The 12,301-nt window shown below is 45.1% G+C and overlaps 1 protein-coding gene and 1 long non-coding RNA gene across 4 annotated transcripts in view; one reads left to right on the top strand and one right to left on the bottom strand.

The window, feature by feature from the left end:
• DACH2 (dachshund family transcription factor 2) overlaps positions 1-12,301 on the top strand; it is a 355,035-nt gene that overhangs the window by 306,336 nt on the left and 36,398 nt on the right. The window lies entirely within an intron of this gene.
• Positions 1-12,301, bottom strand: part of LOC143822435 (uncharacterized) — a 67,577-nt gene that overhangs the window by 19,533 nt on the left and 35,743 nt on the right. Inside the window, exon 2 of the long non-coding RNA XR_013226150.1 lies at positions 2,764-2,848. This is a non-coding gene — a long non-coding RNA (uncharacterized LOC143822435). The remainder of the gene's footprint in view (positions 1-2,763; positions 2,849-12,301) is intronic.

Raw genomic sequence — 12,301 nt, 5'->3', positions numbered from 1 at the left:
GAAGGAGACGGAAGAGAGAGGAAATGTTTTTTTTTTCCCTTCTTTATTTTTTGTTTATTTTAATTGCCATCAGTTTATTGGGATGCAAGGCTGGACTCATTGCAGTGTGGAGCATGGACTCATTGCAGTGTGGAGCATGGAACTGTGGGAGGAGAGAAGGTACTGATCCTGTGGACACCAAAGGTTGACAGCGGGGCCTAGGAGGGTTGCCAAAACATTATGTCACTTGACTTTCTTGGGAAGAAGGGGCCGGAGCAAAGTTAATATCGATGCAGTATATGAAAGTCTTCAAGTCGTTATCTCTGGGAAGATAATGTGAACTCAGCAGTATCATTGCTTTGATCTTTGGTTAAAGTCTTAACAAAATGAGATTGCCGTTTGACTGACAACCTTGTCAGGGAATGAATGAAGACTGACACTTCAATATTGAAAATGCAGCGTTTACAGAACTTTTCGACTCCCAAGTTTTCTCATGACACTGCTTCTTCTGTGGAAGACTGAATTTCACATTTCTTCCCCCCCCCCTTAAATAAAACGTATATATTGTGGGCAAAACTTGCAGTTTTTAGTCTCACGGCTGCCAAGTGCCTTTCCTGACAAACTTGTTTTTGATGTATCCGTGCTAGCATTGCACCCTAACCATCTCTGCTCCGCGACGCTGGGATTTATTGTTTGGAACAGATACTGCTCAGGCAGTTTTCAAGAGTCAAACCAAATTATAAGTCTGCTCCTCAAGTGACCGTTTCTTTCTCACCGAACGGTGCTTTTTGTTCTTTTGGTATTAAGTCAGCATTTTGGGTTTTGGTTTTGTTTTGTTTTAGACCGTTAGCTTGCCCCATCATCAGGGCTGGGAATGAATAACAAGGTTCTTTAAGAGGGGAGTCTAACAATAGACCCAACTCCCTCCCCAGTAAAGTGCTGTCTAGTGAGGTCACTAGGACTGCCAGAGATCAGCAGTTTTATGTCTGGTTCCTGCCTCTCTACCTCAGGACAAAGAAAAGACCTGCAGTCCAGAGTTGAAAGCACAAGAGCAGAACTAGGCAGCAGCTGATGCTTGGCTGCCTGGAGTCAGACAAATAAGATAGGATTCAAACACAGTGACCTAAGGATGACTTCAGGAAGAATTGCCATCTGGGCGTAATGGAAACGGACCCCTTTTAAGCTTTGGTCTGAGTTGCCTTGGGAATCTTTCACAAATCAGTTCTACTCAAGCTGCTCTGTGTTTTGTGTTGGCACTTTATTGTTCATTGTGGACTTGTGTTTGTATTTCTGTCTTCTTCCAAGGAGGTCAGGAAAGTGGACCTGGTCCTCTCTTCACCCATATCACTCAGACATATACCCAAGATCCCTTCATGCCTGAGGGAGGATATGAATTCAGGCCTCCCCAGTCCTAATCCAACAGGCTAACCGCTGAGGGAGGAGTGGTCAAACTGTGGCTCTCCAGATCTCCATGGACTACAATTCCCATGAGCCCCTGTCATTGTGTCAACAAGGGCAAGGACTTCTCAGTAGTGGCCCTCATCCTGTGGGACCAGCTGGCTGAACAGGTGTGTGCCTTGCTCAGCCTCCTTGGGTTCCACCAGGCATGCAAAGGCTACTCTTTTTCAGATGGCTTTTGGGTGATTGGGATCCATCAGGCAGCTGGTATGCTTCAGCTTTGTCTTCCCTACCATGCATCGTACTCGTTATTATTTTTAATAGGAATAGATTTTTAATTGTTTGATATCTTTAATTTCTTGTACCTTTTGTATTATTTGTATCCGATATATTTTACATGCTGTTAGCTGCCCTGTGTCCCGTTCGGGAGAGAGGGAGCAGGATATAACTTTGATAAATTAATGTAATTCTAATAAAATAATAATTAAAGTTGATGGCCAGTAGATTCAGAATGGACACACGGAAACACTTCTTCATTGAACAGGTAACCAGATTTTGAAATCCCTTGCCAGTGGGTAAAGTAATGGCCATGAGCACAGGGTTCAACCTCAGTGACTGCAGGCCAAGACGACTGAAGATCTCTGAATACCAGGAAGCATAAGGGAACGCCCTTTTCCTCTTTTCCTTGTTTGTTGGCTCTCTGGGGCAGCTAGTTGGTTGCTGCGTGGAAAGATAGATCACTGAACCGATCTATTAGGGCAACTCTGATATTCTTTAAGTCTCTCTGTAGAACCCATAGTTGGCTTCATCTTGAAAGTGCTCCATCACAACTGTTGGTGGCAGAGGAGGCAACTAGTGAAAATTGGGTAGGGCAGGGGTAGTCAAACTGCGGCCCTCCAGACGTCCATGGACTACAATTCCCAGGAGCCCCTGCCAGCATTCGCTGGCAGGGGCTCCTGGGAATTGTAGTCCACGGACATCTGGAGGGCCGCAGTTTGACTACCCCTGGGGCAGGGAGTTAAGAAAGAAGTTGCCAGGAAATGGGAACCTGGGCTTTTAGATGGCAAAATATAGCTTTAGAAGCAGGTGTCTAGATCCCATGTAAGAGCAAAGGAGCAAGCACTGTGTGTATTGCACTATAAACTGGAAAGGCCTTAAAGATCATGAAGGAATATATGGCCTGAGTTTTTAAACCATAATTTTTAGGGAAGTGGAAGCCTCCTGGAAGATTATCAGGTGTTCCTGAATGAGGTCAGTATGGGCAGGGAAGGAGCTTTCATGAGTCACTTGCCACAATGATATTAGTCTTTAAGGTGCTCCTAGATTCTTGTTCCTTTACTGCTACAGACAGACTAACATGGTTACCAATGTTGAATTATTTCCCACCTTTATTACTCTTCCTTGCATGCTCCGCCTTCTTACTCAGGACCATTTCTTTCTCCTAGTCTCAGTCCATTATTAGAATGCTGTCCTTTAAAAAAAACAAACAAAAAAAAGTCATATTTGGGATGTCTCTTTAAACAACATTTCATGGTGGACTTGCTTTCCTCCCCCCCCCCCTCCATACCTCCTGTAACCACCTATCCAGTGATAGTGAATATGTGTCAGCTCTAGCTATTGAGTGGTTTATACAGTCAGATACATTCTGAGTTTGACATTCTTAGAACGCTTTATACTGAGTCAGACTAGAGGTGGGCACGAACCTGAAAAATGGAGGTCTGTGGGGGTTCGTGGGTCAGGGGCGTCACAAACCTCAAACTTACATGAACCCCCCTGTGTTCACAGACCAGTCTGATTCATTAGGTGGTGGGCATCTCCCAATGTGTTAGAGATGTTAAATTCACCGTGGAACCCCCTTGGCGCGTCACCTCATTGCGGACGTGGTTTCTGGTTGTGGGACACCCCTTTCCTAAGTGTCCCTGGGAGGAAGTCACCCACCCACCTCCCCATGTCACACCTTTAGAGCCTGGTTTGATCTCCCACTCCTTCTCCATGTGCAGGTAGCTGGGTCATCAACCTCCAGGTGGGGGCCTGGAGATCTTCAGGAATAAAAACTAATCTCCAGGCACCACTTCCTCCGCAGGATTGAACCTGGGAACTTCCACATGCCCAGCAGATGCTGTACCACTGATTATGGCCCTTCCTCTGTAAGGTTTGTTAAGCTTAAATTGGACTGGTCTGGCTGAATTTGCACTCTTCACCCTAATAATCCCACTTGATAATCTCATTTACTTTTCCTCATTTCCGGTTCTTCTCTGACCACTTCCACACCAGGGATTTGACAGGCCTCACCACCTGTTGGGGATTGGGACTAATTCCTACTTCCAGACAGAAGCAGGCTCAGTCTGTGGACCCCAGGGGTCTGCTGGAGCTTCAGAGGGTTTCCACAGACCTTCCCATCCTGCCTTAATGGGCTCAACCAGAAGCTGGGGAACCAGCCGCTCCTCTTAGTCCCCATCCCAAGCATGAGTCCTCTCATGGTTTCTGCACCCCAGGGGGGTGGAGCCTGCATGCCTACTCCCACTTTAAACCACCTCCTGTCTCCCCGCCATCCCTAGTCCTCCCCAAGCCTGTCTGTTAATATGGGAAGTGATGTCACTTCAGGTGATGTCACTTCCAGGGGGCATGGCCAGCTGACACCACATTTGATGCTCCTCAAAGCCTGAAAAATTATTTCAGGGGCTCCTCCACAGTCAGAAGGTTGGAAAAGGCTGCTTTGAGGTTCTGCTGGACTCTTATTTTTTTGTACTTCTAAAGCGAATTCAGTTGTTAAAGGCTACTGTGTTTAGAAAGGCAGCAAACCAATTCTTCTGCTTTGGAAACACACTCGGTTACAATTGGGGGGAAGGGAACACTGCAAGCTTTGCCCAATCTGTGCCCCTTCCCCTGTTGCAGGGCTTCAGGGTCAGCATCCGTTGCTAACAAACGGCACGGAGAGGAAATAAGAAAACTAAGCTGTTGGCGATCCTTTTCTGGCTCCAGGGAATATTTGACTCGATTTGATCACAGCCCAAGAATAGGCAGTCAATAGAGAATATATTCATCTGGTCAATTGAGCAGCTCACCACCCATAACAAAATGTTGAGAAACCATAAAGTAGGCTGATTTTTGGATCATATTGCCACACTCCTGCTTCAGTTCCCATACAGGAAGTGGGGGGTTATCAAATGTCCATTCTGGTCTGTAGTGCTACTCATCTGAAAATGATAACTGCATAATCTCTGGAGAAATGTATCCTTCTTTATTTGTTTCTGCCTTGTATCTCCAGAGGTACTCAGGGGTAGCAGAGATAATACCCCCCCACACTTCCCTAGTTGGCTTCCTGCTCTGTGTTGTCTTTTATACAAATATTGCATGTTGCCAAAATACATTTAATTATTTCCCTCTTGGGAAATGCCATACCGCTCCATAAAAGTGCTGGCCTGTTCTCTGATCGTTTGTAACATGGGTTGTTATTGTTGTTAGTTGCGAAGTCGTGTCCGACCCATCGCGACCCCATGGATAATGATCCTCCAGGCCTTCCTGTCCTCTACCATTCCCCGGAGTCCATTTAAGTTTGCACCGACTGCTTCAGTGACTCCATCCAGCCACCTCATTCTCTGTCGTCCCCTTCTTTTTTTGCCCTCGATCGCTCCCAGCATTAGGCTCTTCTCCAGGGGGTCCTTCCTTCTCATTAGGTGGCCAAAGTATTTGAGTTTCATCTTCAGGATCTGGCCTTCTAAGGAGCAGTCAGGGCTGATCTCCTCTAGGACTGACCGGTTTGTTCGCCTTGCAGTCCAAGGGACTCTCAAGAGTCTTCTCCAGCACCAGAGCTCAGTAAACTGGGTAAACTATGGCTTATTCTGCCACTTTACTCTCATGCACAAGCCAGAATCAATGCAGCAATATGTTATTTGTCTCCGAAGCAGAAAACAGATATTTGGAAATCTTTAAGTTACTCTTACTCCAGCAAAGCATTTCCGAGATTGCTTACTTGTTGACCGTTAAACACTCTAATCCAGCTTTCCAAGTGGCATCTTGTAGTGAGCAAGAAAGCAAAAGAAAGAGACAAGCGACTAAATTCACATCTCCACAGTGTCCTTTGCTGCAACGGTTCCTTGAAACAGATAAATTACAGCACCTCTTTTCAAGCTGGAATTTTAATTTACTGTTTCCTTTCATCTGTTGAAATAATTACTTTTCCTTTTCAGCCTCCTGTAGTTTGTTCTGGTCGTTAACATTTCAGTAAAATCAAGTTTGAAAAGTGCCTTTAATGTTTGGGGAGACTGTGGGGCACGTTTGCCTGTTAAAAGCCAATCTTCTTATGTCGGTACTAATGTTTAAGTCTCCGAGCTATTGGAAGCCGTTCACTGCGGCTGCCGAGGGCAATGATCACATTACTTGCTATTATATTTGGGGTAGGTGGGTGTTACTACGGCAATAAAAGCATAGTTCTCAAACCCTGCACAGAAGAGCTTTGGGGTGCCAGCATGTGTTGGCCAACAACTGACACAGGAATTCATTGCACTGGGAGTCAGGCTTGAAGGCATGAATCCTTCCTCCTTTTTAGCTCATTGGTTTCCAGGAGTCTTTGGGAATGCTCAAAGTGCTTCCATCAAGGTTAGCTAGTCGACCATGAATCCCTCGATCTGGGCTGCACTTTGCACATGTGTAATGCTCCTGCTGCTTTCTTCCTTGTCCTCAAAGGATCAAACGTTGTGATGCCCCCTGGGATCAGGGAAGAATCATAGCTGGGGCCCAGTGTTCCCCAACCCGCGGGCCGGGGACCGGTACCGGTTTGTGGGTCAGTCGATACCGGGCCGCGGCTGCTCCTCGTCCTCCTCCCCGGCTGCTGCCTCAGGCTCACCTTTGGTGTTCTCCAGTGGCCGCCATGGCTGGGGCTTCCCCTTGGTGTGACACTGTGCAGCTGCTGCTGGCAGCGCCCCCCAGTGGGCGGCAGGAAGTCAGGGGCGCCAGCGGGAAAGCAAGTGGAGCAGGGGCTCAGGCGGTGACATCCCTTGGCAAAAGACTACCCCCCCCTGGGCCTCAGTAAAATTGTCAAGCGTTGACCAGTCCCCGATGATAAAAAAGGCTGGGGACCACTGCTTTAGAGCACCAGTCTGATCACTGCTTTCCTGCACAGATTTTTTTTATTGGGAATTGACCAATCCAAGCTCCTGATGGTATGGTAGCTTCACCCAAGGCATTCACCCAAGCTTCACCCAAGCCTTTCTACACCCAAGTCCACATTTCTGGCATTTACTAGAAGCTGATATCTTTCCTTTATCAGTAGGTCTTGTATGGTTACTACTGATGAGCTACTGCATGACAAAACATCAAGAATTTTGTTGTTACTTTTTGAAATCTAGAATTTGAATTTTGATTCTTTTGTTGTTATTTAATTGCAGATATATATATATCACCTTGTGTGTATTATAAACTTTGCCAGGCAAAGCAGGTAAAAACTCAGCAAAATGTAGGAAATAATTCGTTTTTTGTTATAAAGGATGCAGTTTGGAAAGGAGCTGTTTTGAACTTTATAGAAGGATAAATTGATGAGTTGCTCATGAACTCTGCAGCAGTAGCAGTGCTGGCTTGTACAAAAATGAGTTTTTAATTATAGCAGTTCACCTTCTCCCTTATAATTCCATTTGTGTGTGTGTGTTTTAATGATGGATAAACTGACATGTCTCAAAAGGCTGAATGTTCCTCTTGGTGGTCCCTTCTGAAGATTCTCAGTGTAATACTAATGTTATGGAAACAGCAGAGAAGTGTTTATTTGGGGAAGGAAAATGGCTTACTCCTGCATCCATGTTAGACAGATTATTAAGCCTAGTGGTATGACAGAAATCCAGTTGGCCTCAGTCAAGTTTATTGGATTGTTTTGTGGCACAGAGGTGTGTTTTTTTTTACCCTGCCTTTCCACTCTCAGGTATTCAATCCAAAATAAAAGGATACAATATTAAACACACACAAACCCAAATTAAAACCTTCAAGCAGGACACAGCTCATCAGTAGCTGAACCATCAACAGCAGGCGGTATGATAATTATATCAATGATACCCTATTTTTCTTCCAGCATGGAACTCAAGGTGGTATCCATGGGATTCCTAACCAGTATCCCATCCAAGTACTAAGTCCAAATCTATTGCTCGTCAGTAAATCCTTCAGTAAGTCCTTCAGTCCATGCTGTTGGATTTATTATTCTTCTAGAGCTGATGGACGGATATAAATTCCATGTCTGAAAGGTAGGAAGGTAGGCCTCAAATCACTGTTGGGAAGGTATTCCATAATCAAGGGATAACCACAAAGAGGACCTATGGGAGATATCCGCCTAACCTCTAAAGAAGGGATTCCCAACCAGGGGTCCACAGGAGATGTAGAGGGGGGCTGTGGCCTTTCCCTGCTTGCCTTAATGCAAGGGTAGTCAACCTGTGGTCCTCCAGATGTCCATGGAGTACAATTCCCATGAGCCCCTGCCAGCGTTTGCTGGCAGGGGCTCATGGGAATTGTACTCCATGGACATCTGGAGGACCACAGGTTGACTACCCCTGCCTTGATGGACTTGGCCACAGGCTAGGGAGCTGGTCATTTCCATTACTCCCGCTTCCCACCTCCCAAGCATGAGTGAGATCCCTGGTTTCTGTACCTGGAAGGGGATAGGGCCTGCATGCCTATCCCATTTTAAACCTCCTCCTCTCACCCCCCGCCCATCCTCCTCAAGCCTGCCTGTTAATGTCAACAATTATGTCCCTTCTTGGGTTGTGGCAGGGAGGCATGGCCACTTGACATCACTTCCTGGGTGCCTCAAAGCCTGAAATTCTTTTTTTCATGGGCTCCTCCATGGTCAAAAGGTTGACAAGGCTCAAACAATCAACAGGCTTTTATGGGTGAAGTTTCCTCTAAACTGACTTTCTGCACAGTGATAAAGGTCAGCAGGAACGTAGAGCTGGTGCTCAGCTAAGGGACATTTCTTTTGGTGGCATTGTGCCATCCAAATGAAAGACTTGGCCACTTTAAGAAAGCTACATTTCCTAGAGACTCTGACAGTGAGGAGGAAAGGGCACTCTCTAACTCAGGTTAGGATCCAGGAGGGAAAGGCAAGTTGGACAAATTCCTATTCTAACACAGAGTCATTTGGAATTGTGGTAACCTCACTCGCGTTAATAACGGTTTTGTTGATCGAAACACCACAAGGATGTCCAGCATCTCCAAGGATCCCCTGCTACTGTTTCTACTTCAAGTTGGACTTTCAAATAATAGTTCGCAACCATCTGTCAATGGCTGTAGCTAGGCTCCTAACCATGTTCTTTGGGTAATTTAAAAGTTTCTGTAGTTCATTACTCGAGTTTGATTTTATTTCCAGACTCCGAGTCCAATTTGCATGATGCTAGGATGCTTTTCTTTCCTTTTTTCTCCCCCCGTCCCCCCCCCACAGTTAGAGCAAGTAGCTTTCTTCAGTCAAAAGCTATTACTAAAGGATATAAATCCAAACAGAATAGGCTGTAAAAGCAGGAACATGTTTTATTGTTTGAGAACAATTGAAGTACAGAGGTTATATGCTACTTCATTAATCTGAAAGAGTGAATGGCCCTATTTTTCTGCAGTCACCACCCCAAAAAAGAAATTCGGGAAGAAGGGAATGTACAGGAAGTAATCAAGATTGATATACTTCTCAGTTCATTATGATTACTTTGCTGTGTCCATTGAGACCTTTGCATGGTTTGTCTTTGCAAATAGTTGCTAATGCTCTGCTTTATTAAACTGTGTCTTCTAGGAAGGTCTGAAGGCAATTTGGTGGAAAGATCAATAAGGGGTCGTCACCTTTCCTCTTCTTCTTTAGTGTGGGTCCACCAGGAGCTCTGTACACAACAAGAAATCCTGGGACTATCAAGGCATGCAGGGGGTTGTGGGGTTAATCTTTCTGGTCCCAGAATGTTGGAAGCAGCCATTTAACAGAAGTTGCAGAAAAGGACAGTCAAAATGATCACTTTATCCTCCCATCAACCCTGCAAGGTGGATTAGGCTGAGAAGAGAGAGACTGGCTCAAAGTTACCCACTAAAATTTGTGGCTGAAAAAGAATTTGAACCAGTACTATTCTGACACTGACTCACATGATGCAAAGTACTTTGTCTCAGATTAGGGGCGTGCATTTGGTTAATCCAATCTGGAAAAAACGTTGTCCAGTGTAGGAAATGGGATGCTAGATTTGATGGATCCAGCTGGGATCTTATTGCATTTTGATGGCAGAAGTCACTGGTATAGCACCCTGAAGATACAGTCCGTAGCAGAGTTACACCCTTCTGAGCCCACTGGCTTCAGCAGACTTCAGTAGGGTGTAACCTCACTTAGGATGCCGTGCAAGAGGGTTAGAATTTGCACATCCCAGTCATATTCCTGTTGGAGAATCTTGGGGGGGGGGGGGGGGGCGGGGGACATGTGCTACTGAACAGATGAGCACAATTGGTCAAATGTCCTTCATTTTGAATGATAATTATATCTAATTTTTACAGGGCCTTGCCCCAATGCCTTTAGGGTTATTAATAGGAATTGGTCTCTGAAGGCTTTTCAAAGATGGGGAGAACAACTGTATTTTGCCTCTTAAAATTATTTAAGCAGGTGCTGGAGGGAAGCTATTGCTTTTATATGACTCTTCAAATGTTTACAGCAAAACATTTTTTCCCCGTGATTGAATTTTTCACAGTGCTAAAATACCACTGAGAAATATGCTTCCTATCAGCTTTATTGCTCCCTGGATGCTTTCTCAACAAACCCGGTATCTGCTCGGACAGAAGCTCTCTATTGCAGGGAGATATCTGGCCGATTTAACAATCTGTGTTGCTTTGAAAAGATCTGCTCGTTGTGCCGGTGGGAATGTCAGCACTTTAAGAATAATACTACTTTAAGGTACTATTTTATTAAAACAGACATGAGTAATTTGTTCCTGACTGTTATACACCCCAAGTTTATTAAGGATATTTTACATCTGCGGAGGAGATTACTAGCTCACTTATTTTCTCCACTGCTTGGCTTTAATGGATGGTGTGGGATATAATATTTATTAAGTCTAAGCAGGGAAGGGAATAATAGCAGAATTGTCCTTTATAACCTATTTAATACTGTTGTAAAACAAACCTTAATAAAACAGGAAGTCGGAAACACTATTTCCTATCGTCTTCAAGGATTTTTCTTTTTAAGGCAGGGTTCAAAGGGTTTAATGCATCCATATATTTGCTAATATGTTAAGAAGTGCAGTTTAACAGTCCTGTTAAAGTCTGTGAGATTGCTAGATTGGTCTGAACATGATCTTTTGCCTAAGCATTCTTCTTCTTCGTCCTCACACAGAGCTGTTGAGAGCTACCATGGATCTCCAGAGAAAGACCCCCAGAGCTCATCTCTCCTCTCCCACTGAGGCCCAGCCCAAAATAACATGGGAAAGCAAATCACATACAGTTGCCAACCCTGGATTAGGAAATACCTGGGGATTTTGGGGGGGTGGAGCCTGGAGAGGGTGGAAATATAATGCCACAGAGTCTACCCTGCAAAGCAGCTGGGTTTTTTTCTGCTCAGCTGTCTTTGGGCTGCTGTGCTGACAGCTGCTCTGAATAGATTCTTTACGGCAGGCTTTCTCAACCAGGGTTTTGTGACAGCCCTGGAAGAGATTCGTGAATGGGTGGCAGTTAATTAATTTTTAAATATATTTATTAAATTTGTTAAACATTTGTCAGATGATATGACCATATGTGGTCATGTCGCTCCTCTCTCCCCCCAGTGGTCACCGATGGGCCTGGAGGGGGTGGGAAGGGGGGCAGGGGGCGTGTACTCTGCTATGCTTCCCAACCATATTCTGCATGATCACGCCACTTCTGGGGTTTCTCAAAGCCTGAAGAATGTTCCCATTGGCTGCAGAGGAGAGGACACGCAGTAATGGGTTTAAACTACAAGTACAACGATATAGGCTAGATATCAGGAAAAACAATTTCACAGTCAGAGTAGTTCAGCAGTGGAATAGGCTGCCTAAGGAGGTGGTGAGCTCCCCCTCACTGGCAGTCTTCAAGCAAAGGTTGGATGCACACTTTTCTTGGATGCTTTAGGGTGCTTTGGGCTGATCCTGCGTTGAGCAGGGGGTTGGACTAGATGGCCTGTATGGCCCCTTCCAACTCTATGATTCTATGATTCTATGTTTCAGGGGCTTCTCAATGGTTTTTTAAAAAGTTAACAAATGCTGCTCTATGGCAATGAATGGAGAGTTTAGCTTTTCTTCCTCTGGCTTTTGTTTCGTTGCGGTTGGCCTTGCAGGATCAGGTGACTAATGCAACATTGGCTGTTTTAGGGGCACAGGCAGTTTCTTATTATTTATACCTGAATCCCTAGTTGTCGGGATCAAGCATGGGCATCAATAATTTTTTGCAGGGGAAAGGTCAATTTAAGGTCATATATTTTATTCCACTTTGTTGGTTGTAGGAGATTTGCCACAGGTTTCTTAAGGCAGTGTTTCGGGGGCGGGGAAGTGGTATTGGAGCAGAAGAAGAGAGGCATCTTTTAGGGATAATGTCATGTGAAGTGAACCACCACTGTTGGTTTACAATCAAAGCTGGAACACAGACAGAATTTTGTTCTATTCTGCTTTTCAACGCAAAGCACTTGCTGAATAGCTTTGGAGCAAAATAAAACCCAACTGCAAAATAAGTTATTCACGTTAAAAAAACCAACAGCATCGTCTGATACAGTATTATGGCTGCAGAGTTTTATCAATGAAGACATTTTAGAGGCCAAATTACCCAGTAAATGTGTTGCTCCATGTATGAGCACCTGAGTGGTAGTGGGTTTTTTTACACAGGGATGTGGGGTCCGGATTTGGTTCATGACTGATGTCCGGACCACCCAGCTTTGCCTCCAGGCCGGGAGGTCAGACATTCTGTGGGCTTCCGGCAGCCTCTGCCC

This window comes from Paroedura picta, chromosome 13 (assembly GCF_049243985.1).
Source record: "Paroedura picta isolate Pp20150507F chromosome 13, Ppicta_v3.0, whole genome shotgun sequence".
In the NCBI taxonomy this organism is placed as follows: Eukaryota; Metazoa; Chordata; class Lepidosauria; order Squamata; family Gekkonidae; genus Paroedura; species Paroedura picta.
The sequence above is the reverse complement of the archived record's forward strand: the minus strand, read 5'-3'. Positions and strand labels throughout refer to the sequence as shown.